This window comes from Dendrobates tinctorius, unplaced genomic scaffold (genome assembly GCF_039654945.1).
Source record: "Dendrobates tinctorius isolate UK_male_01 unplaced genomic scaffold, ASM3965494v1 ptg000005l, whole genome shotgun sequence".
Lineage (NCBI taxonomy): Eukaryota > Metazoa > Chordata > Amphibia > Anura > Dendrobatidae > Dendrobates > Dendrobates tinctorius.
Window position 1 is genome coordinate 34,974,180 of NW_027361673.1, and position 27,494 is coordinate 35,001,673.

The following is a 27,494-nucleotide window of genomic DNA, read 5'->3' on the forward strand; positions in this document are numbered from 1 at the left end:
AGTGCCCATTTCCGTGACTGCTGATTTCAAAGCATGCCGTGTTTCTGGGCTCTAGTACCGCCAGCAAGTGCCCATTTCCATGACTGCTGATTTCACAGCATGCCATGTTTCTGGGCTCTAGTACCGCCAGCTAGTGCCCATTTCCTTGACTGCCACTTTCACAGCATGCTGTGTTTCTGGGCAACAGTAATGCCAGCTGTACCTCGTTAGACCAAAGTGGAAAAAAAGGACGACAGATGCCAAGCACCTATAGGCAGAAGCACAAGAGGCGGGATCCAGCCACGCCGGCTGTTTCCTGGCAGTGAAGTGCGGACACAGGTGCCTCCCCAGAGGGGTAAACCGAGTTCCAGCATCACCAGCTGGTTCTCGGGAGTGTCCAAGGGCACGGGTACCTCCTGCTCCAAACCGTGTTTCGACAACGCTCGCCGTTACACGGTTGTGTCCGCCGCACTGTTCCACTGTTCCATCATTCTGGCTCAGTTTGCTGTTAACCGTGGTGTCGGCAGTGTAGGAGCCCCCTACGTGGACTCCGGGACCTGGCGCTCAAGGCTGGTCTCGACAGTGCCAGTAGGCCCTCCTCCTCCCCTGCTGCGACTGCGGAGTAAAGAAGACTGTGTCCGGGTTGCGGGGGCAAATGTGGCTCTTGCACCTTCTGCCGAGAAGACATTACTCCGGTAGAAGACCCAAGACAGGAAGACAGATGCAGAAGACCCAAGACAGGAAGACAGATGCAGAAAACCCAAGACAAGAAGACAGATGGAGATGTCCCCGGACTCCTGTCTTTTTGCTCTTGAACTTGCATCTTTGTGTGGTTTTTTTGGGCTTCTTGGCAGTGCTTTTGGCTTATGTCACTAGTACATTGTGGTATCCGGGCTACAGTAATGTCAGCTGTTGCCCAGTACAGCCACTGGCACTTTTACCTTCTGCTGCTTATCTGGGTTCCAGTAACGTCAGCTGGTTCTCAGTAGAGTCAATGGCTTAGGTCCCTCCTTTGTGGTATCAGAGTTCCAGTAACGTCTGCTGGTCCTTGGTAGTGCATTCTAGCACAGGTTACCTCCTGCTTAGTTATCAGCCTCCGGTAACGTCAGCTGGTGCCTGTTAGTTCCATTGGCTCTTATGCTGATTTCTGCTGCCTATACGGGTTCCAGACTCACTAGCTGGTTCCTCAAGTTCCTGTGCCTACTGTTACTTCTGCGTATTTCCTCTGGGTTTGGGAAATTCTGCGACCAGCCAATAGCAGGATAACCATAAACAGAGGTTTAGGAAGCAGTAGGAGCAGATGTACATGAACCAAAAGCAGAATATCAATATGCAGAATTACTGAATAACAGTAAAATAATCAGCAGAAGAAGACTAAGCATGACTTAAAGGGAGTGTATCCGTTCCTCCACGTGGTGCTCCTGGAAACTCCCTGCAAAGCAAGGTGAGCTGAACGCGGACACATGTCAGTCAAAGGGCATATTGACACCACCACCGGCAGTTTTAATTTAATAATGTAAAATCACTAACCCTAACTATCCCTAACCCTTACCCTAACCCTTACCCTACTAACCATAAACCCTAGCCCTACCCCAACTAATCCTAACCCAAAGAAAAAACACCGCTGTTAAGAAGATGTTTTCCTGCTACAGCTTTCGCTCTGTGCATTTTTCTAGCGATTTTTTTGCTCCTCTGCCTCTGCAAACTCCTTCCCCATTATCCTGAGGTGTTTCCCCTCCATTTTATCCATTATATAGCACTGTAGTGGTCATTTTTGTAATTCCGATTTTTTTCTCCCATTGACTTGCATTGATATCGGAAATTCCGATATCCGATATTTTTTCAATATCGGAAATCGCAATTCCGATACGATATCGGGCAATATCGCTCATCCCTACTCATAATGTTGAGAATTTTTTTTTAAGTTTCTCTTTATATATGTTCACTATTGATTCTGAATTTAATTATTTCTTTTTCCCTTTATTTTTCCTTCTTTCTTACATTTTTAATATATATATCATATACTGCTCAAAAAAATAAAGGGAGGGGGCGTGGCTTCGGTGTCTATGAGGAAGCACACTTGAAGAGGGAGCTCCAGGGAATATCCCTAAAAAGCGGCAAAAACGAATTTTTCTGGAGGCATCCTGCCCGCAAACCTTCCTTAACGGACCCCCCACTGCACGAAGAATACCCCCATCCTATATTTTCCAAAGAACTTATTTTTTTTTTTTTTCTTTTTGTGCTTGGGGCTGAGGACTAATATCACCAACCGGAGCCTGCGGGACCTACTGACTCAGGGAAGCTTAAGAACCCTGTACCTGGGCTTATCTTCTGCCCACAATCGCTCCCTATAACCAAGGACCCCACAAAAATCCTACAACATAGACCCCCGGACATTTTGCTGCAGTTGTGGCATCCCTGGCTGACACCAGAGAATAGAGGCACAGCGCCATCGCGCTCAATGTATAGCATGAAACGCCGCATTCTCCCCTCCATCGGTGTCTGAGGGAACCCCCCGGAGATTTCAAAACTCAATAAGATCCCCCAAGTTCCTTCATTGAAGCAGGACCTGGACCTCTACAACCCTGCCTGCAAGGTAATAGCACCGCTGAAGCGCCATTAAAACATACTTGGAGACCTGCTATCTGATTAGTGCAGGTCTCCAAACGTAGCAGGGGACCCCTGGGACTAAACCGCAGGATTAGCACCGCTCTTTGAGGCCATTTAGTGGGGGCACAACAGCGTTATTCGCGGCCTTTAAATTTAGTCCCCGGCTTCACCCTGGCGTTCACCGGAGGCCCAAAAAAGTAGTTCCTCCAAAAAGGGATATAGAGCCGATTTAGGGGGGCCCCACTGGACTGATAATTATTGTATGTGCCTCCCCCCATCCCCACTACTAATTGGACCCGCTGGTTTTACCCGCAACTGAGACTTTTAATATTTGCAATTGATGTCTATGGGAAGTAGTTCCGGCCGATTTCTCAGTGCATCAGGAAGTGGCTGATAACAGCAAGACTCAAGTGGAAATAGCTTTAACAATAAAATTTTCTATTCCCTGCCCTAATTTGCACACATAATAAAGGATCCCTTGACTTAGTGGCCTTGATCTTTGCCCCCATTTTTGTGACTGATTATAGTGCTGCCGGCAATCTTGGGCACATAGAGTTAAATTTGCCCGTCCTTCTCACTCTCAATCACGATCATGAGCAACCAAAAATTTAAGGGAAAAATGTCCCTTCTACCCCAATCAAAACTCAACTGGGGTCACAATTTGACAGACCACAGGGCCGCAGAGATCAAGAAAGAAACAGACCTAGTCTCATCGCCTCTCCCAAGCGTAGGTCCAGATCTCCGCAGAGGGATAAGCCTCGCTTATTGGACTATGGACTCAACAACAATTCTGCAGGCGATAAATCATCCGCTACCAAAATGGATTCCTCTGTAAATTTAAAGAGAACAAACCCAGGAGCCTATAATGAAAAATTTACCTTTTCTGGGAACAATTACGAAGACAAAACGGAATCTAGCGATTCATCCCCAAACCCATCTCCATTAAAAAGCAAAGGAAAATACGAAGACTCTGAGTCCCACAAAGATAAAGGTCCACCAAGTCTACTCCCTCCTCTACATTCAGCCAGCTCAGGTCAATCGGGCCATGATGACCTAATAAAAAAATTCTCTCGCATGTTGGATGAGAGATTTGAATCCCATCGTAGGGAAGTGAGATCAGACATGGAGTCCTACTTCCAAAAATACTGCGAGAAAATCGACAGTATAGACAGACAACTGACAAAACATGAGGAGAGGATCAATAGACTCGAGCACAGGTCAACTATTTCCTTTAAAGAAGTGGACAGACTCACCTCAGAGATGAAGCACCTGCGTACTAAGATGGCGGATCTTGAGGACCGGAGCAGGCGAAATAATTTGAAGGTCAGAGGTATCCCGGAAGATGTACCTCAAGAACAACTCTCGGAGCACCTCAAAGCTATCTTTAAATCAGCCCTGCCAGACCTGTCTGACTTGGACCTGACGATAGATAGAATTCACCGTCTACCCAAACCCAACAAGATCCCGGCGGAATTGCCCAGAGATACCATTCTTAAAGTGCATTTTTTCAAAACTAAGGAACGGATCCTTAAATACTTAAAAGATAGAAAAACTTTTCCGGAACCACACGGAGCTCTAAAAGTATTCCCCGACTTCTCCAAAGAGACTTTGGAAGGCCGAAGAGAGAACAGACCAGTGACTACGGCCCTCCGCGACAAGAGAGTCGACTACAAATGGGGATTTCCTCTACGACTGCTGATCTCACATCGGGGCAGGAATATACCAGTCTATACCGTCGAAGATGGAATGGACTTTGTTAGGTCACTTGACAGAGACTGACCAGGCATCCGCTGGAAAAATGTCTTCTAATTAATAGAAGCCTCCGCTTCTCTGCAACCTAGGATTTTCCCTTTTTCCCGTTCACTTTCACTAACCCCCTCTTACTTTTCAGGTAGCTCTACGGACCTACTTGTGTCTATTTTACAGTTGACATATTTGTTGTTGTCTATTCTTTATATTCTATATTTTAGGTTTTAATTTTACAGGATCCAGAGTTCTCTCATTGGATTCTTCAATCAAAAACCCGTCATTGCCCCTGCAACACTCGTAGTTGGTATACTTATTACTGTTAATTACAATATTCAGTGCAATTTTTGCTTTTTAGGTTCAAGACTTGTAAGTTCTCTAGATCTTATCTTGTTATCCAGGTCAAATTTCCTTTACAGGTTCCAGTTATCTAACGGTTAAAATGACTTTTAAAATTGTGTCCTACAACGTGAGAGGACTAAATAGCCCCCAAAAGAGGCACGCTTTGTGGAGAGAATTAATCAAATCACAAGCGGACATCGCCTGTATTCAGGAGACTAAATTTTTGACAGGAAACCACCCCTACTTTCAACATCGCAGCTTCCCCCATATTTTTGAGGCCTGCAATTCTAGCAAACGAGCTGGAGTGGTTACCCTAGTCAAAAATACGGTTCCATTTGAGGTAATTGAAGATTTTGGTGATGCTAAAGGCAGGTATCACATCTTAATCTGCATTATTAATGGACAAACTAGCACTTTGGTTAACATATATGCACCGAATAGACACCAGGCCAGATTCTTGACGAAAGTGATGAAAAAGGTAACCGAGGTGAGAAAAGGGACCCTCATACTTCTGGGCGACTTTAACACCACTCCAGATAGGACTATTGATTCCACTTCAGATTCCCGACCGGCCTCGAACGATCTGAATTGGTGGCTGGATAAGAATGAACTTTACGACACATTTCGATGTCTAAATTCATCCTCTACAGAATACACACATTTTTCATCAGTCCACCAATCGGCCTCCAGGATTGATTTAATCTTATCCGACATCTTTTCCCTTATAAAATTTAAAAAGGTCAGTATTGGAGATAGGACTATATCCGATCACTCCCCAGTCATTGGCGAATTCCTCTTTGGGCCGCCATTAAGAAACACCAGAATGTGGAAATGTAACTCTAACATCATACACGATCCCATCCATAAAGCAACAATCCAAAAAGCCATAGACGATTTTTTCCTTGAAAATACCCCGGAGGCTACCAATCCATCTAACAACTGGTGCGCCCATAAGGCCGTCATCAGGGGTATTTTAATCAATATTTCCTCCAAGATCAAAAGAGAAAATAGGGAAAAATTGGATAAACTTCACAAGTCCATACGTGAACAGGAGAAATACATATTAGACCACCCCTCATGTCCCTCTAATAAACAGGCAGAATTGGCAAAATTAAGACAAGACCTACGCAATTTACTTTATTCACCCTATGAAGCAGCCCTTAATTCCTCGAAGTATAAATTCTATTCCGCTTTAAACAAACCCACACGGTATATGGCAAATAAAATTAAAAGACTAAGGATCCACAACAGAATTAGTAAAATTTCATCCATGGAAGGCGATAAAATTCTTCACCATCCCCAGGATATAGTTAATGAGTTTTCCAAATATTATAGCAAACTTTATAATTTGAACACGGACCCCCTATCACCACCCCCAAAAGAACAGGACATCAAATCATACCTGACAAACATTAAACTACCATCTTTAACCAACGACGATATAGAATCTTTGTCTGTTCCATTCACTACCCAGGAAGTCGAAGACACGATTAAATACCTCGATCTTCATAAGTCACCTGGGCCGGACGGCTATAATAATACATACTACAAAATCTTCAGTAAATCCCTTTCCCCACAGTTAACGAAACTCTTCAACCATGCCTCCGCAATAGGTTCCTTTCCGCCTGAGATGCTGGAGGCCTCCATTACCCTAATTCCCAAACAATCTGGTGACCCCCTATCTCCAAGTAACTACAGACCAATTTCCTTGCTCAATACAGACACAAAATTATTTTCAAAAATCCTAGCAAACAGGTTGAGTTATATACTTCCCAATTTGGTGGCAAACGACCAAATGGGTTTCGTAAAAGGCAGGCAACCAGCAGATGCTACAAGGAGAATACTGGACTCCATCAAACTTACTAACTCCACCAGGTTCCCAACAGTTTTCATATCACTTGACGCCGAGAAGGCATTCGACCGCATCGACTGGTGTTTCCTGAAACATACCTTAATTAAATTTGGGTTCAACAACAATCTCCTTAAAACATTCATGGCACTATACAAAAACCCCACAGCTAAAGTTAACTGCAATAATCACATCTCAGATACATTCGCTATCAATAACGGCACAAGACAAGGATGCCCCCTCTCACCACTATTATTCAACTTAGCGTTAGAACCATTAGTGGAGTCCATAAGACAAAACTCAAAAATAACTGGCCTCTCTACCAACAACCACCAACATAAACTCAGCCTGTTTGCGGACGACATAATCCTGACCCTTACAAACCCTGTATCATCAACTATGGAAACCCTCAAGGAACTAGAAACCTTTTCAACCCTTTCCAATTTTAAAACCAATAACTCAAAATCCAACATACTACCTATCCATGTCAATCCCGAAGAAACTACTCGCCTAAAATCTTTTATTTCATTTAATTGGTGCAGGAAGGATCTACCGTATCTAGGTATTATAATCAATAAAGATTTAAACAAAACTGTTATTTCAAACATGAAAAAGTTGTCGGACTCGATTCAGAAGGACAGCAATACCTTCAGAGATAGAGACCTGACCTGGTGGGGGAGGAACCTAGCGGTGAAATTGTTTACATTACCTAAAATTCTGTATATTCTCAGATGCATACCACTTCCTATCACCACGGCATGCCTAACGGCCATTCAGTCACGAATAAACAATATTATTTGGAACCACAAAAAAACAAGAACTGACACCAGAACATTATTCAAAAAGAAACTTCATGGTGGATTAAGTCTTCCGAATATCTCCGCTCATTATTATACTTTGTTAATTAAACAGAGTATACATTGGTTATCAGACACGAGTGTTCCCGCATGACATGACCTGGAGGTAGACATTAATAAAGGTAATCATCTCAAATCTCTGGTTTTCAAAGCCATTTCTAATCTGACTACAAATAACCACACTCACCCGATATTTCAGGCAATTTCCTTGGCCTGGTGTAAAATCTCTAGATTAGATGGCCGTAGCCAAAAAATATCCACGCTGTATAGACTACCTTTAACCCATGTCTATACATTCTTGGGAAAAACTACACCCCCTCACTGGGCTGACTTCAAAATAAATACAATAGGTGACATCTTCAATGGCCCCAACTACTTGAGTTTCAGTTTAATAAAGAATAACTTCAAAGTGCCTTCTTCTTTCTTCCATGAATATTTGTTACTAAGGGAACATATCAAATTATTCTTAAGTAATAAACCTAGATTTACAGAGGCGTCTCTAAAAATTTTGGTTAACCTGCATCACCAAATCTTCTGGGGACATAAATTTATTTATGATTGTTTCAACAAAGACTTGTCTCTTACAAAAAGCGCCCATATGCTCGCTTGGGAGAAATCTCTCAACCTCACTACCTCTGCATATGAATGGGAGGAAACATTTTCATTATCCAACCGGTCTACGATATCTATGCCTCTCCTGGAATCACACTTCAAGGTATACACCAGATGGTACTATACACCATCTAGACTAGCTCACATAGATGTCTCCAACTCCCCACTTTGTTGGAGAAAATGCGGCTGTAAGGGGGATCTATTACACATTTTCTGGAGCTGCCCTACTGTTGTTACCTTTTGGTCAGGAATTTCCTCTATAATTACCCAACTCTCTGGTTCACCATTTACCTTCACACCACAATTGGCCCTGCTCTCTCTAAATACCTCTGCCTTAGATAATTCTCTTCAACGAATTGTTATACATATTTGCATGGTCGCCAAAAATGCTATCGCCTTTCACTGGAAAAGTCATACTTTACCTGATGTTGACTTCATTGTCAAACTAATTACACAACACAGAGACCTCGAACTTAAGTTCGCTCTGTCCAACAATAGTTTCGGCCAATTCTACAGAAAGTGGCACAAATGGGATCAATCTTTCCCTCCATCACTTACCTGATTAGCCTTTATATTTAATTATTCTTGGCCTCTGTATTATCTTATATTGGTCTTTATAATGTTAAGGTCAAAGTCATGTTCTATCATAGCACTGTTTGCTTCTACTTTGTATACCATAGTTTGTTGTTTACAATGCTATTTTTTCAAGGGCTGCGTCCCTTGCTTTACTTGGGTCAAATTGTTGCTGCTTTGCAAATTTACGTTTGTTGTTATGTTTACTGCCCTACCCTTACATTAACTCCCTCCCCCCCATCCCCTCTACCCCCCCCCTCTATACCCTTTAAAAAAAAAATAAAATATTGGAAAAGGAAATCACACGAACAATACTAAAAAAAAAAAAAAATAAAGGGAGCACTATTCCATTTGCAACAGGCTTTTTGTGTTTCCTTTATTTTTTTGACAAGTCTATTATATATATATATATGTCTGCTCTTATTGCTTGTATGTATGAAATTAGCATATGCAAATAGTCTATCCAGAGATTTTCATTGTGGACTATTTAACGGTGAACAATTGTTTGTAAATTAGGTCATGAATAAGAGGTAAAGTCGAAACGCGTCGATTGTTCTCAGGCTCAAAGCCAGTATGTACTTAGTGCTGGACACCACATAATGGAACATTTTTTATATTTATACTGAATAAAGGATATTTTTTTAAAACCTCCTCACCTTCCGCTAGATACACCGGATTCTGAACGTGAAGTTCCTCTGTATTAGTATTTCATTTGGGGTTCACCGTTTGTATTCACATTGAAAACTTTAATCAAATGTTCAGTGCCACTAACAACTAATGTTCAGTTGAATATTCCTTCTCACTTTGCCCATGGGAAATGCAAAGTATTTGTCTTAATAAAATATTTACATTCAGGGGCGTGGCCTAGCGCGGATGTGAGTGGACGCTAGGCAGAGGAGCTCCGCCGTCAGCTTTATGAAATATCCTTAATCAGGCCGTTCTAACACTGACCTGGGCACATCTATTGGCACAGTGAGTGCCCAAGAGTCGGGAGGAGACGCCGGGAGTGCAGAGGAGTGCCGAGATGGGGAGGAGGAGGCAGAAAGATATTGGGGAGGATGGCAGCGTGACTGCACAAGATGGCGCCGGGAAAGTGGAGGAGGCGCGGAGACAATCTGAGAGCTTTGGTAAAAGGTCACAGATCCTTCAGAAGCTGCAGCGCTTTGCAAGAGAGGAGGAGGGGGACACCGAAGAAGGTATAGTGCTGGAGGGAGAGGGGGTGAGCGATGAAGCCGCAGGAGATGCTGATAGCAGGAGAAGAGGGGGAGGGGAAGTCGCTGGCCCTGAGTGTGTGTCTGAGGAGGAAGACAGTGGAGCTGATGATGAGACCCCTGAGAGAGAGCCAACCTTGAAAGATGTCTGTATGGTGATGTCGTTCTGCAAGAGGACACTGACTAGGTTGAATAGCCGGGTTGATAAGATTAAAGAAGAAATCACTGGCATTAAGGAGGCACTGAACAAAGCAGATACCAGGATGGGTCCTGTGGAAGAGAGGGTGAGCACCACTGAGGACTCTGTAAGCAAAATGCAGAAAACTCAGACCCAGCATGCCCAAAAGATATCAGAAGTGCACTTAAAGCAGGACGATTTGGAAAATAGATCAAGGAGGAACAATCTCAGATTTGTGGGCTTTCTGGAAAAAGTAGAGGGCAACGACCCCACCGACTTTATTGAGCAATGGATCATATCCAAGATCGGCAGAGACACGCTTTCCAGGGTGTTCGCGGTGGAGAGAGCACACCGTGTCCCCCTATGACCCCTCCCACCGGGTAGTGCTCCCCGTACTATGCTGGCCAGGATACTGAATTGTAGAGACAGAGAGACTATCCTTCGGGAAGCCAGGAAGCTGCAGGACCTCACGTTTAATGGAAGCCATATTGAAATATATCCGGACTATTCAGCAGAGGTCCAGAAAATGCGGATGAAATTTGGCGAGGTCAAGAGAGGAATGAGAGCGCTGGGAGTGAAGTATTCTATGATGTATCCGGCTAAACTGAGAGTAGCAGCGTTGGGGTCTGTTCAGTTCTTCCCGACCCCAGAAGAAGCCGTCAAATGGATGGAGAACAATCGTTCCAAGCTGGGAGCAGAGAGAGACGGAGAAGGATGAAGTAGTGACTCTCGGACATATATCCTTTTTTCTTTTTGATGTTGTGCCCCGAGGCACCTGGTTTTTCAGAAACTTTTTTAGGGGTGTTGATCCCCGGGTGTTTTTTGATGATTATTGCACTATCCTTGTTAGAAAATGTTATGCGGCCTGATGAGTATGGATGAGTATTTTTGTTTTTGATGGAGGGAGTGATGGACGCCAAACGAAGGAGACTCAGTGGCTTTACATGGGTTTGAAGTAATCGGGTGCTGGCTGTACCCTCTCTCGTTGGAAAGAGAGAATCAGCTAGATTGGGATGGAGGGGAGGGGGGGGAGTGGAGGGGGACAGGGGGGGTCTTGTTATGGGGGAGTTCACATACTGCAATATAATATAGTGACCACAGGAGACCGGTTATATCTTATATTTTTAGGACATAATGAGTGGTGATGTAAAAATTCTAAGTTGGAACGTACGGGGAGTATCAGATCCAAATAAAAGAGCGGCAGTTATGGCAGAAATTAGAAAGCATAACCCAGCTATCGCATGTCTATTAGAAACTCACTTGATTAAAGGAAAAGAAAATTGGTTGGAGAAAAAATGGGTCACTCGGGCCTATCACTCTATGTATTCGGCTTACGCAAGGGGAGTATCTGTACTGATACACTCTCATACTCATTATGAAGAAATTGATTCTTACATAGATAAGGACGGACAGTTTGTTTCTCTGCGTTGTCGAATTTCTGGAATATGCATAATTGTGGTGGCCCTCTATATCCCACCCCCATATTCGAAAAAGAAACTGCAGGAGATTTTTGAGTGGATTGGGGGGAGAGGGGATTGTCCAGTGCTAATATTAGGAGACGTTAATAATGTTATGAATGAGTATTGGGATCGGGCGGGTAATGGGGGAAATTGCCCTAGGAAAGACAGGATGACTCCTTTTGGGACATATGTTAGCGAAATGGATATGATAGACTTATGGAGAGTACGTAATGAGGGGAAGAAATGCTTTTCGTGTTATTCGACTTCGTATCACACTTTATCACGCATAGATTTAGCACTAGGTAATAGGGGCATGGACAGAATGGTTGGGACGGTGGAATACTTACAGAGACTTATCTCCGATCACAGGGCAGTTGAGGTTAGTCTGAGATTGGGAATGGGGAAAGGGAGGAGAGCAGGGGGGACAATTCATCCGGAATGGCTCAAATGTTTAAACATGGAAACTATTAAAAATGATATTGTTGAGTTCTTTCAGTTAAACGAAGGCACTGCGGATCCATTCATAGTATGGGACGCCATGAAAGCTTACTTGCGGGGACTATTCATACGAGATATCTCGAGGCAGAAGACACGAACGAGGCAGGTAAACCAAGAGGCAGCAGATAGGCTCAGCAGGGCAGAGGAAGAGATGATAGTTAGACCCAATGCCGACACCCAAAACGCATTAAAAGAAGCACAAGAAGAAGTAAATAAGTTATATCTACAAGGGATAGATAAGAAAAGGGCATTCCGAAAAGCATTGTTCTATGAAGAGGGGGAAAAGGTGGGACACTTATTATCAGTGATTACTGCAGCGCAGAAAAAACCCTCACAAATATATAAAATTGTCACTAAAGATGGGGCAGTTCACAAGGACACTGCCGGGATATTGGAATGTTTTAAGGAATACTATGTAGAATTGTATACTTCGGAGTTGAGGGCCTCGGATCTAGAGATGGATAGATACTTACAAGAGATAGAGTTACCTAAGTTAGATGATATTGATAAACAAAACTTGGAAGAATTATTTACTGTGGAAGAGGTAGAGAAGGCTATCCTATCATTAACAAATGACAGGTCACCTGGATCTGACGGGATCCCGGGAGAAGTGTACAAAGAATTAATAGAAATTGTAGCGCCTAAACTTAAGCATGTACTTGAGGTGGCAGCAGAGAAGGGGGTATTGCCAAGATCTATGAGGGAGGCTGTAATCGTGGTGATTCCTAAGGAAGGGAAAGATGCCTCATCCGTAGAATCCTATAGACCAATCACGTTATTGACATCAGATGTTAAAATACTAGCCAAAATGTTGGCGATAAGAATGTCTAGAGTTGTTCCAAAATTGATACATCCAGACCAATCAGGGTTCTTACAAAATAGATCTACCGCCATTAACCTGCGAAGACTGTTTTTAAATATTCAAATCCCAGCTGATAATAGAGGGGAAAGGGTGGTGGCCTCACTGGACGCACGGAAAGCATTTGACAGGGTAGAGTGGAATTATTTATGGGCAGTATTGAAATGTATGGGATTTGGGCACAGATTTATCTCCTGGGTTAAGTTACTGTATGTAGACCCAAAAGGATATATTAGGATTAATGGGGAGACCTCGGAGGCATTTGAGTTGTTCAGAGGAACTCGTCAGGGATGTCCATTGTCACCGTTATTGTTTGCTGTGGCGATGGAACCGTTAGCGATTAAAATTCGTAACTCCAAAGAAATACAAGGCTTTAGATATGGGGAATTGGAGGAAAAGATCGCCCTATACGCGGATGATATACTCCTGTTCTTAAAAGACGGCGGAGAAGCACTGACTGAGGTCATGGGCCTTATAGGGAAATTTGGATTCTTTTCCGGATTGAGAATTAATTGGGAGAAGTCATGTATCATGGGGATTGATAGAGAGTTGGGATGTCGAGATGTGGGGGAGGCAGTTGGACACTTAAAAGTAGTTAAGGAGTTTAAATACCTCGGAATATGGGTATCTATGCCTGTATCTAGATTTCTCGAACTAAACTTGAACCCATTACTAGTTAAATTCAAAGTTAAGATGACAGCATGGTGTAAATTAGTACTATCAATAGTGGGGAGGACGAATCTAATTAAAATGATAATGATGCCTCAGTTGATGTATGTCCTCCATAATGCCCCGGTTTGGATCCCAAAGAAAAAATTTTACAAAATTAATACCATTTTTAGAGAATTGATCTGGGGGAAAAAACAAGCAAAAATTAAATTGGAAATACTGTAAAGGGGGAAGGAAGAGGGTGGGTTGGCGGCGCCAAATCCATGGATGTACTTTGTAGCAACGCAGGGGCAGCACTTTAGGGGCTGGCGAGAGGAGGGGAACTTGAGCGTTATGGGGGAAATTTTGGCCCAACTGACCAACAAGAGAACATTGGTACAGAGTCTAGAAGCAGGAAGCTTTGGGAGATTTGGGAAGGACATACCCACATTTGGACTAATGCACAAAATATGGCAGCATATCAAACTTCTTAGAAGAGTTGAGGAACTGACGATATACACACCTATCTAGGATAATGTGAACCTATCGGAACTATATAAACTGAAGGACTTTATCGATTGGGAGAGGAGAGGTTTGCAATATGTGTGGCAACTGTTGGAGGGGTCCGAGATCAAGCCTTTTTCTGTCCTAAAAGAAGAGTTTGGACTCTCACGTAGTGGGGAATTTCGATATTTCGGTCTCAGGCATGCATTTCAAGCGCAGAAACAGACAACGAATATGACGGTACAGAGGGATGTGGTGTTGGACTATGTGTGTGCGTCCGGGGGTACGAGAGGTGTTATCTCTACCATTTATAGAGATTTATTATACTCTTACTTGGCTGGGTTTCCTCTAACAGTTAAATCTAAATGGGAGAGAGAAGTGGGGGAAATAGTAGATGAAACATGGGAGACTATTTTAGAGTACATACCTAAACTCTCTTTGAGTGAGCCAGGTAGGATATCCCAACTATATATCGTACATAGAACATATAAGACCCCAGAACTTATGAGGAAAATGGGCTTGAGGGACAATGCGGAGTGTCCAAGATGTGGGTGTGAACCTGCGGGAATGCTTCATATGCTCTGGTCTTGTCCAAGACTCTCGTCATACTGGGAGGAGGTTATAGGGCTTGTTGAGAAGATATACCGATGTGATATAGGAAGGGATCCAATAACATGTGTGTTGGGATACGTGGAGGAGGTGTCGGTGGGGAGTGCCTATAAGTCCATCATAGCAAAACTCTTATATATTGCCCTTAAGCTGATCGCGCAAAAATGGATCGATGCTGAACCCCCAACGATTGGGGAGTTTGTCACTCGTGTGAATAATGTAATCCGATTGGAAGAGAGAATTTATAGAAGACGACATACAGAGGCACACTTTGAAAAAATCTGGGCCATGTGGTTACAGTGGAGACAATCACATTGAGAAAGTCTGTATTGCAGTTGGGAAGGGGGGGAGGGAGGAGGGAGGAGGTTGAGTTTGTTTTTCTTCTTCCCTTTTTTTTTTTTTTTTTTCCTTTCTTTTTTATGACGGGGAGGAAATTGAATGTCGTGTATTTTTTCTGTATGCAATGGAGATGATTTGAAAGCTTTGCCTAAATGTAATTATAACGACATTTGAATATAATAAAAAATCTTTGGTTAAAAAAAAAAAAATATTTACATTCAGACATATTGAGACAGTTACCAGCATAAGGGCTTGCCCTTATGGTTGTATTTTCAGGCTGAGTGCGATCTGACAAAACATCGGAGGGAGAAAAATAATGACCGCATGCCCGAGTTTGATCAGATATTTGGATGACACTTTGCCATGCAAGTGAATGTTCATGGAAACCATCAAACTGCAATCAGATGACACCTGAGTGCTGTCCGATTTTCACGGACTGTCAAAATGGAGAAGATGGAGACATTTTTTTTGTTCTTCATCTTCACATCCAAGACAATCGGAGAACATTATGATCACACTCTGGTTAAACTCTGATCACCGTTTGATGAGAGTGTAATTTGCATAGTCAACCTGATTCTCAAGACTGAGAGAATTCATGCTCATCTGCACCTATCCTAAAGCATAGCAATTGCTAAATGTCCCAGATCACATCATGCTATATCCATCTGATTGATATATACAGTAGGCCTGGAAAACCCTCATACAGAAGCCAATTCCGTACAGTGGGAAGTATTGTTGTTGGGGTCTCATTGTATAAAAAGAATATACTGCTTGATATGTGTGTTTTTTACTGTATACCCTTTTATAGACTAGGGCAGTTATTATATTTTTTTTTTTTTGATGAACCGAACTATACTGTCATGAGGGAGGCAAAAATGATCTCTTTTGACCTCTCGAGTGAATTGGTCCATGTGTATATTCTTCAATAATACTATGGGAGCTCTTTCCACCCTAAGCTGAGTCCCATTATAAAATGTGATCAAAGATTTATGAAATTGTTTTTCATAAATCTGTGGCAGACAATAATACTGTATGAAATGTTGTATTAGATCCCAATGATGGCATCTACATCAATATCAAGCAGCATATAGTTCCCTTTCCTTGTCTGCTCTTCGTAAACCTTCTGAAACCTTCTGTGTCCAAAAAAACATCAAGAACCAAAACAGTAAATAGAAGAACTGTACTAATTGTACTAATAGGAGCTCCTTAAATAATAGAAGTTTGTGGAGGTTTATCAATAATGTTGTTGTAGATGGTATAAAGACCACAAATTGTAGGACATTTTTAAGATCAGTTAAGTGGCTCGATTTTACAAAAAAAAAATTAATCACAATTTCCATGCTTCTTATCCTTTTTTTCTAAAAGTATAATACATTTGGTAGACACCGCGTAGTCAGATTTTTGAAGCATTGTCCACCTTTGTTCTTAGCGTCTGTGTATACTCGTCACACAGATCCTCTATGTTTATGGTAGTCACTTTCGCAGACAGAAATTATATTTCTCCTCACGGATATAATGCGGAATAAACTCAATTGCAGAATGTTATTTGATTCATATAAATTCAGAATCTCTTTATTACGCTTCTTATAAGGTGACATTACATTTGACCACGAAAAAAACTGAGAATGTAAAGGAGACAAAGAAACATGTTCTTCAAATACATGCTCACCTAATAGTGTTACATTCTGGTAATAAGATGCTTATCAAAAATCACAGAAAAAAATATGATGTTGATTTGCATGACTTCATTTCAGCGGCTCTTTTGTAGCTAGCAGCCATCGTGGCTTCATCTTTATTATAGCAATACAAATGCATACAATATAAGGCTACATAAGCAGAATTCACATCAGCAATTCAAACAAGTATTATTAGGTGGCTGAATGCATACATCTGAAGGTTGGAATTTCTTCAAATTGTTTCTTACATGTAAAATAAAGAAGAAAATAAATATCACAAGAATTAATATTATTAAATCATTTCTAAAATGTCTAAAAGTATACTTTTTGCATAGTGAACAGATGATTTTGGTCAAAATGAAAGAATCTACAAGAACTAAAAATATTCAGAATTGAGAGTCCTCAGTGGTTGATACCTTTTAATGGCTAACTGAAAAGATGGTAACACATTGCAAGCTTTCGAGACTACTCAGGTCTCTTCATCAGGCATAGACTAATACAAATTCTGAAGAATCACATATTTGTGCACAATACAACACAGAAAAAATGCAATAGATGAGACAAGTGACGTGAAGCAGAACTATCAATATGGGAGAGGGAGAAACATAAATATTGGACCAGTTCATAGATAAGGAGTCCGGATGTTTTATAGTCCTCTGATTGGTGTCTCCTAATGTGTTGTGATGCCTCCTCAAGTTCATAGATAAGGAGTCCAGATATCTACTGGCTAACACGGTACAAAGATATACATCTTTCCTGTATCTACAATAACTAATAACTAACAAAAAGCATAAGCTAATTAATTCTCGAAATGTCAGAATAACTTGCTGTAGAGAGGTTGTTTTTTAAACTAGGCCTAACTAAAATAATACATTTATGCAGGGCTGGCTCCAGGTTTTCGTGGGCCCCCGGTGAAAACGTTTCAGTGGACTCCTTTAACGCATACCACGATTTTTGATGCACAGATACAGTGCAGAAATATAGGTATATAACACAGGGCCCAGCTGCCCACTGATCCTTCACATATACAGACATGCACACATACAGTTTGCAGACATGCACACATGCAATACGCAGTCATGCACATGCTTACAATACACAGCATGTAAACACATACAGTATGCAGACATGCACACAAACACACACACACAATACGCAGACACGCATGCATACAATACGCAGACATACACACAGACACCCACATACATAAATAAATAAATAATCTTTATTTTTATATAGCGCTAACATATTCCGCAGTGCTTTACAGTTTGCACACATTTTCATCACTGTCCCCGATGGGGCTCACAATCTAAATTCCCTGTCAGTATGTCTTTGGATTGTGGGAGGAAACCGGAGTGCCCGGAGGAAACCCACGCAAACATGGGGAGAACATACAAACTCCTTGCAGATGTTGTCCTTGGTGGGATTCTAACCACTGAGCCACCGTGCTGCCCATACGTAAACAGATACATACACAACCAGACAGACGGACATATACAAATGTGAAGATAAAATCTCAATAATACATGTAATCAGACATAAATATACACGCAGTCATATACACTGAAATATATATTGCACATACATACATCATACATGCATGCACAGACACATTAGAAATATTTTTAACATGGGGAAGCCATCAACCAGCATCGCTCACCTCCCCTGGGTTGTCTCCCGTCCAGCACCTCTGGCATGTGGTTGTGTAGGGTGCGCTGCTTAATAGCCTTCATTTTGATATGGCAGTGTGCATTGCACTGTGTGGCTGTGTCTGCTAGTAATGACGTAGCAGGGCTTGATCCACGCCTTCAATTTTTCTTCTGTCGATCCGGCGGCGTCAATGCTAGCAGACACAGCTGCACAGTGCACTGCGCACCGCCATGTCTCTTAGAGTGACGGGCAGCCATCATGCAGCATCAGGGCTGCCACTAGGAATTTTGGGGTCCCATACTGGCAAAATTTTCGAGGTTTCCTTGAGACTCCGCCCAGGCCCCACCTCAGCGCCGCCTCCACCCCTTGAACTGTCCACAGTCCCACGGCTCTCTCTTGGAAATACTCCAAATCTCACCAATCACACATTAACAGTTCTCATCACCAGATCACACATATAGCCAGCAGCTGTTATTTTGGCCAAAAGATTTTTTTAATCTGCCACCACGACAAGGTAGACTACTCTGGCCGAGCTCTACTCTAACCTGTTAAAAATTAGTTAAAATATCTAATACAATTTAGGTATATTTTTATTTACTTTTTAATGTTTAAAATGACCAATAATATCACATCCAAAGGGACAAATACCACCGCACCATGACCAGACACAATATTACCACCACACAGTGACTTATAATACCACATACAAGGAAGAAATGCAGCCACACCAGTCCAGACCACATATTACCACCACAGAGACCATATTATCATATACAAGGGACAAATACCACCTCACCATGTCCAGACCACATATTACCACTACAGTGACTGAATAATAGCAAATACAAGGGACAAATACCACCACACCATGACCAGACCACATATTACTACCACATGATGACTTAATACTACAATACTTATCATTAACAAAAAAAAACAAAATACTATCACCAAAAGTGCCATTATACACAGGAGATCTGTACTTAGTATGCAGTGTCTGTGTACAGGTAATACAGTGATCACCAGTGACAATATACACAGGAGCTCTGTATATAGTGCCAGTGTACAGGTAATACAGTGATCACTGGTGACATTCTTCACAGGAACTCTGTGTATATAGTGTATAGTATCAGTATACAGGTAATACACTGACTCACCAGTGACGTCTCTAGGTGAAGTCCTTCATCTTCGCTTTTCATCTTCATCCAGCACAGACCACCATCAAGTCTTCCAGCCAGGGCTCGTCTCTGCAGGAAATAACACAGTTATCAAGAGCTCTGCTTGCAGAACACATAACTTAATTTTTTCCAAACTTCTACACTACACCAGTGTCACTCTGCACAATAACAGGCCCGCCCTCATTTAAAACAGTAATCTCAAACAAAGAATATAAATACATCACTGCAGTAATAATATCCCTTAATTAGCCCCTATGGTACTAGTATCTCATTGCTGGCTCCAGCGATATGTTCTCCCATCCTGCCTTCATGAGTATCCATTCTGCCCCCATATGATCTCCCCATCCTGCACCATCTGTCCCATGATCCTGCCCCATCTGTCCCACGATCCTGCCCCATCTGCCCCATGATCCTGCCCCATCTGTCCCATGATCCTGCCCCATCTGTCCCATGATCTTGACCCATGATCATGCCCCATCTGTCTTCATCGTATCCATCTTGCCCCATGATCCTGCACCATGATCCTGCCACATCTGTCTCCACCCTGCCCCTTGACCCTGCCCCATATTCTTGCCCCATCTGTCTCCATCCTGCCCCATAATGCTGCCCCATTTTCCCTATCCTGCCCCGTGTCTCCATTCTCCCCCATGTGTCTCCATTCTCCCTATGTGTCTCCATTCTCCCCAGTGTGTCTCCATTCTCCCCATGTGTCTTCATTCTCCCCCATGTGTCTCCCATCCTGCCCCTCATGCCTCCCATCCTGCCTACATGTCTCCCATCCTGCCCTGGGCTACTAAAAGTAAAAAAAACACCTTTCTTCTTACCTGTCCATGGTCCAGCGCTGACATTCCCCCCAGGCATTTCAGCGCAGACTTACCAGCGAATGACAATGACGTCATATGCCGGCGACGTGTGTGCTGACTTCTGCTGCCAGCCTCCGATTGGCTGGTGGCATTTAACTATTGCCGTGCGGGCCTGCACGTCTTGGATGCAGGTTCAGTTTCTGCACTGGCAGAAACCTGCCGCTGTGGCCCGATGACCAGAAGAGATGGAGCCCGATGTGGGCCCTCTCTGATCATCGGGCCCTATATGCCAGTCAGGGCAGTATTGCCCTGATGGAAGCCTTGTGCAGCACCAGCATCCCTGCACAACTTCTGGGGAGAGGCCCGGGCCCCGATCGCGAGAGAGCTCCCTCTCATTTGTCCAGGGCCCTGGGTGGTTGTGATGCCTGTATTTGTGTTATGGTGATTTATGATAACTGAAAGTTAGAAGTCTAGAGCCTAACTACTATATAGCAAAATATATTTGTGTGTAATAATAGCAAAATATATATTTTTAAATAGTATAAAATATGAAAAATTATTTAAAACATTTTATATTTTCAAGTTTTAAACACTAGGAAGAACAGATGCGGAAATTTGCCATGAAAATCTAATGCACTGCTAGCTGGTATTACGACTGTAGTAAATGTGGATGGGATTTGCTCTCATTTGTCTTATGTCCCTTCTCCATCTGAGTACTTGGCAAAAGGATATGGGAGAATGAAGTTTAGGATCACGTTGCAGCACTATTTTTTTAGTAACTGCCAGGGGCTTAGCAATCTGGTCTGTGGAGTCAGCACCGGTTTTAGCTAAACACACATTCAGTTAAAATGTATTGTAGTGCAGAGAGCCACTGACTCCCTACACCACACCACACAGAGGTCGGCAGCTGATGTTGGCATGTCCATTGCAGGCAACGCATGATGTCACTATATTCAAAAAGGGGTGTAAAAGGGAACCTGGAGACTATAGGCCGGTAAGCTTAACATCTGTTGTGTGTAAAATTTTTAAGGGTTTCTAAGGGATACCATTATGGAATATCTCAATGTTAATAAATGTTTAACTCCATATCAACATGGATTTAGGATCGCTCCTGTCAAACTAACCTGATCAGCTTCTATGAGGATGTAAGCTCTCAAATGGACCAAGGAGAATCATTGGATGTCATTTATCTCGACTTCTCTAAAGCATTTGACACGGTCCCACATAAAAGATTGGTAAGTAACATGAGAAAGCTTGGGCTAGGGGAAAATGTGTGTAGATGGGTAGGTAGCTGGCTTAGTGATAGAAAACAAAGAGTGGTTATTAATGGCGCATACTCAGATTGGTCCAGGGTTACTAGTGGGGTACCACAGGGTTCTGCATTGGGCCCCCTACTATTTAATATATTTATTAATGATCTAGTGGATGGCTTACACAGTAAAATTTCAGTATTTGCAGATGATACAAAACTATGTAAGGCAGTTAACACAAAGGAGGACAGTTTGCAACTACAGACAGATTTGAGTAAATTGGAGAATTGTTCTGAAAAATGGCAAATGAGGTTTAACACTGATAAGTGTAAGGTTATGCACATGGGAAGGAGAAACAGATGCTACAATTACTTACTAAATGGGAAACTGCTGGGGAAATCAGACATGGAAAAAGACTTAGGCATTTTAGTCAATAAGAAGCTAAATTGGAGTGCCCAGTGTCAGGCAGCTGCCATCAAAGCAAATAGGGTCATGGGATGCATTAGAAGAGGTCTGGGGACACGAGATGAAAACATAATTCTCCCTCTGTACAAATCACTCGTCAGACCACACTTGGAGTATTGTGTGCAATTTTGGACGCCGGTGCTCAAGAAAGACATTACTGAACTTGAAAGGGTTCAAAGGCGGGCTACTAAAATGATAAATGGAGTTGGTTCACTACAATACCCAGAAAGGTTATCAAAATTAGGCCTATTTACTCTAGAAAAGAGAAGACTATATATGTACAAGTATATCAGAGGGCAATACAGAGATCTCTCCAATGAACTGTTTGTACCAAGGACTGTGACAAGAACAAGGGGGCATTCTTTTAGTTTGGAGGAAAGACAATTTCTGCACCAGCATAGAATAGGGTTCTTCACGGTAAGAGCAGTGAGGCTCTGGAATTCTCTTCCTGAGGAAGTGGTGATGGCCAACTCACTGAATAAATTTAAGAAAGGAATGGATGCCTTTCTTGTGAGTAACAGTATAGAAGGTTACGAATAACATACGAATAACATAATATTATAGGTAGATTATTGACCCAGCTTAGGGGAAGGAATTTTTTTTCCTTATGGAGAAAATTGGCTTCTGCTCTGTGGGTTTTTTGCCTTCCCAAGGATCAACAGTGCAGAACAGCTGCACTAAAAATAGGCTGAACTAGATGGACATAAGGTCTTCCTTCAGCCTTCAAAACTATGTTACTATGTTACTATCATATGCTGCCTGCCCCCCTCCACCAGCTGTGAAGCAGGAAGAGGACACTGCTGGACACACAAAGGTGAGATATTATATATATATATATATATATATATACACATATATATATATATATATATATATATATATATGTTTTGGAGAAGATTACTAAGATGGGGTGACATTATTACACAAAGGGGCCTGGATGGGGGACGTCATTGAAGAAAGAGGCCAGGATCAGGGACATTATTACAGGAAGGGGTGGCAAAAACAGGGGACATTATTGAATCATAGGGCCCAAGACTAAGAACATTATTACAGGATGTGTCCCAGGATGGGGAATCATAGAATCATATATGTCAGAGTTGGAAAGGACCTCAAGGGTCATCATGTCCAACCCCCTGCTCAATGCAGGATTCACTAAACCATGGCAGCCTGTTCCACTCATTGATCAACCTCACTGTCAAAAAGATTTTCCATCATCTAATCTGTATCTTCTCCTTTTCAGTTTCCTTCCATTGCTTCTCTTGTTTACATATGCAAATCAGAATGCAGATGATCCCGCTACACTGTGACATCACTTCAGATATTTGTAGATGGCTATTAGGTCTCCTCTTCACCTTCTTTTTTGCATGCTAAACATTCCCAGATCCATTAACCATTCCTCGTAGGACATACTTTGCAGCTCACTCACCATCCTGGCAGCTCTTCTCTGAACTTGTTCCAGTTTTTCAATCTCTTTTTTAAAATGTGATGCCCAGAACTGGACACAGTATTCCAGAAAAGGCCTGACAAAAGAGGAGTAGAGGAGGAACATTATTAAAGACTATATTACCCCCTTTCTGACCTTGGATGCAATAGTACTTCCAAGGTCAGATCCCCTGTTTTCATGAGGGCTCCGGCGGTGAGCCCGCATCAAAGTCAGGACATGTCAGCTGTTTTTAACAGCTGACATGTGCCCGCAATAAGCACAGGTGGAGTCGCGATCCACCCACGCCTATTATCTAGTTAAATGCCACTGTCAAACACTGACCACGGCATTTAACAATAGCTTCCGGCCGCTGTGCCGGAAAAACCTCTATAGTTGTTGTTGCCGGATTGCTATGAGCACCACCCGGTGGTCGGCGCTCATACCAATGCAGTAATTCAGCTACATATAGGCGATATTCTCATTGCCTATATGTAGCAGAGCCGAACAGGCTATGGTAGCTTCTAGCCTCCCATGGAGGCTATTGAAGCATGCCAAAATTTAAAAAAAAATGTTTTAAAAAATCTGAAAAAAATAAAAAAATATAAAAGTTTAAATCACCCCCCTTTTGTTCCATCCAAAATAAAACAAAAAAACCACACAAACACATATTAGGTGTCACCACGTTCAGAATCACCCGATCAATAAAAAAAAAGGATTAACCCGATCGCTAAATGGTGTAACGGGAAAAAAATCAAAACGCCAGAATTAAGTTTTTTGGTCACCGCGACATTGCATTAAAATGCAATAACGTGTGATCATAAGATTGTATCCTGCACATAAATGGTATCCTTAAAAATGTCCGCTTGCCACGCAAAAAATAAGCCCTCACCCAACCCAAGATCACGAAAAATGGAGATGCTACGGGTAACGGAATTTTTTTTCACCACTTAGACAAAAAATAACCTAGACATGTTTGATGTCTATGAACTCGTAATGACCGAGAGAATCACAATGACAGGTCAGTTTTAGCATTTAGTGAACCTAGCAAAAAAGCCAAACAAAAAACATATGTGAAATTGCACTTTTTTTGCAATTTCACTGCACTTGGAATTTTTTTCCTGTTTTCGAGTACACGACATGCAAAAAACAATGAAGTCTTTCAAAAGTACAACTTGTCCAGCAAAAAATAAGCCCTTGCATGGCCATATTGAAGGAAAAATAAAAAAGTTATGGCTGTAAGAAGAAGGGGAGCGAAAACCGAAAACGCAAAACCGAAAAAAGCTCCAGTCATTAAGGGGTTACACATGATAGAAGTAGATACATGGCTCTGTGGACTGTATCACACATTATAAAATTATATAGATGGAAATGTAAACTGTATCACACTTGATCAGATACATGGCTCTGCGAACTGTATCACATTTCATATGACTATATACAGTGGTGTTGAAAAGTCCTGCATAGGATAAATTGATTTTTTAAGTTTTAAACGTTTTCTGTCGAATATCTTCGATGCTAATATGACATATTGTATATGGTTTTGTTCAGAATACAATTTTGCATTCTCTCCCTCTAATATTTTTAGCTTTTGAAGCAGTTTTGCCTGAAATTATTGCAACAATATGGGAATTGAAATCTGGTCGGCCCAGAAAGTCAACTAAAAGGGAGGATAGAGTACTGATAAGAACATCCCTTGCCAATCGAAAGCTCACCTCTCCTCAGCTTCTGCGAGAATGGCAAGAAAAGTGCAATATTGAGGTAGCAACATCAACTGTTAGGAAGAGATGTTTGGAAGCAGGATTGAGAGGGTGCAAGGCCCGAAAGAAGCCATTGATGACAGCCATACAAAGACAAAGACGAAAACTGTGGGCATTGAAATATTTAAAATGGAGGAAGGAGGAGTGGGAAAAAGTGCTATTTAGTGATGAAAGCACTTTTTGCATTTTAGGAAATGATGGCAAGTCTTATGTGAGAAGGTTCCCACATGAAGAGTACAAGCCAGAGTGTTTGAGCTTCTCTGTGAAACATCCGATGAAAGTAATGGTCTGGGGCTGTATGGCAGCCAATGGTGTTGGAAGGCTTCATATTGTGGAGGGTATGGTTAATGCAAAAAAATACATAGACATCCTTAATAAGAAAATGCTGCCTTCTGCTCAACACCTGTTTTCAGGGGATTATATCTTCCAGGATGATAATGCTCCTTGTCACAGAGCTAAGACAGTAATGGAATGGGAAAAAAAAGAACAAGGTGGCTACTATTGACTGGCCAGCTCAGTCCCCGGACCTCAATCCAATTGAAAATTTGTGGCACAAGGTATCATTAGAGATATCTAGAAAACAGCCAAGGACCAAGAGTGAGTTGACTGAGGCTCTGATACAGGCCTGGAACCACATCATCACTCGTGAACATCTGCAGAAGCTTGTTCACTCAATGCCACAGAGATGCAAGCTGGTTCTCAAGAGCAAAGGCTGGCCAATAAAGTATTAGAAGCTAAAGATACACTCAAAAGGCCCTTTTCAGGACTCTGAATTAAATAAAAAATAATAAATCTTAAAAAGTAAAATTTAAGTCTGTGTGAACTTGCATTGGAAGTTAATGAACTTAGAAACCTGTTCACCATTCTACACACTGTACTGGTGTAGGTATGGTTATGCTGTAAAAAAAATTTATCAAAAATGCGCATACCATAACAATTTATACACTTGGGACATTCAAAAATGAGTATGGCATACAATGAGGGATTACAAAAACATATATGTTTCACTGTAGAGATGCAATATGAAACATATAGTTTTCTTCACGCCTATGCAGGACTTTTGAACAACACTGTATGCAGCTCAATAGACCGTATCAGGCAAGGTAGAATTAGATACATGGCTATGCAAATTATCACACAATAGGATACCTCCCATGATTAGATATACAGCACTGCAGACTGTATCATACATGAGAGGATTAGTTAGATGACAATGACAATTGTATCACACAGCACAGGTGGTGTGTCAAGTTCACAGCTTACGTGGCATCAGTCTCCTATGTAAGTGTTGTTCTCTGACAATTACACACCAGCAAATAAAAATGGCAGTCCCCAGCAGCTCAGTTAGCAAGTTATATATTAAAGAAAACATTACGCCATTTAATTGTATATGATCATTAATAAAGTTTTTAACATAAACTCTAACATTAAAAAAGTTATGATGAATTACCTTTAAGTTCCTTGTAGATTGGTTTGGTCCTGAAATTCCCTCTGACTGTGTAAGGGGGTGCATTGCTATGGACAGTAGAGACAAGCTGCCACTTTAAGAGGCAGCACCCCCTTTGGTTAGAGCAATGGGACATTCTGCTCTCCCCTGCAGAAAAGACTGTGTTGGGTTGTTCTGCCAGCACTGGAGAGGGGAGGGGCTGCTTTTCTGTGTGTGTGTGTTCAGAGCCGAGTTTTCTGCAGCAGGCTGACATGCCCGGAGCTTAGAGGAAAAGAATGTACAGCCTGAAAGTGACTGAACTTGTGGGATTGTGTAAACTCTTTCGGGGATATCAAGGTCGCTTTTCTATGTTGCTGTGAGGAGCCACGAAGAAATACAAGAAAGGAATCCAGAGGAGGGACTCCACCATTTCTAGGAGCATCTCGGGATCCTCATACAAGGCGAAAACTACGTTCCACATAGCTTCCAGGAAGACGTGCGCACCATCTTGCAAAGCTGCAGGGGCCCCAGACTAGACTGAAATACCAATGCTACTGTGAGTGTTAACCGCTTCTGTGCACATGCTAGGGCTTAGGATAGGCTGCAATAGATAGAGCACGGCAGCCATGTGGCCAGTGTAGCAGAGGCCAGTTAGGCTATAGTTAGAGTAGCAGCATACTGTACTTTACTGTGATAGTTGGTGCACCGTGCATTGTGACGGCCCAGCTAAAGAATATCACTCTTGTAAATTGTCTGTTTTCATTGCATACCCCTGTTCTGCACTTTCCTAACACTGCATACCTTGCCTGTCAATAAATTAACCCTTTGTTGTTTGCACCTCATCTTGTGTACTGTAGTCTCCCTGCATTGTGGTGGTCCCTCGGCCATCGCATCAACTGTGCAAAAGACTGTTCCAAAGGGCCTAGCTCAAAAGACAAAAGCATTCACGTCAAGCCCAAACATGTGCATAGAGCAGAATGCAGACCCAAAGA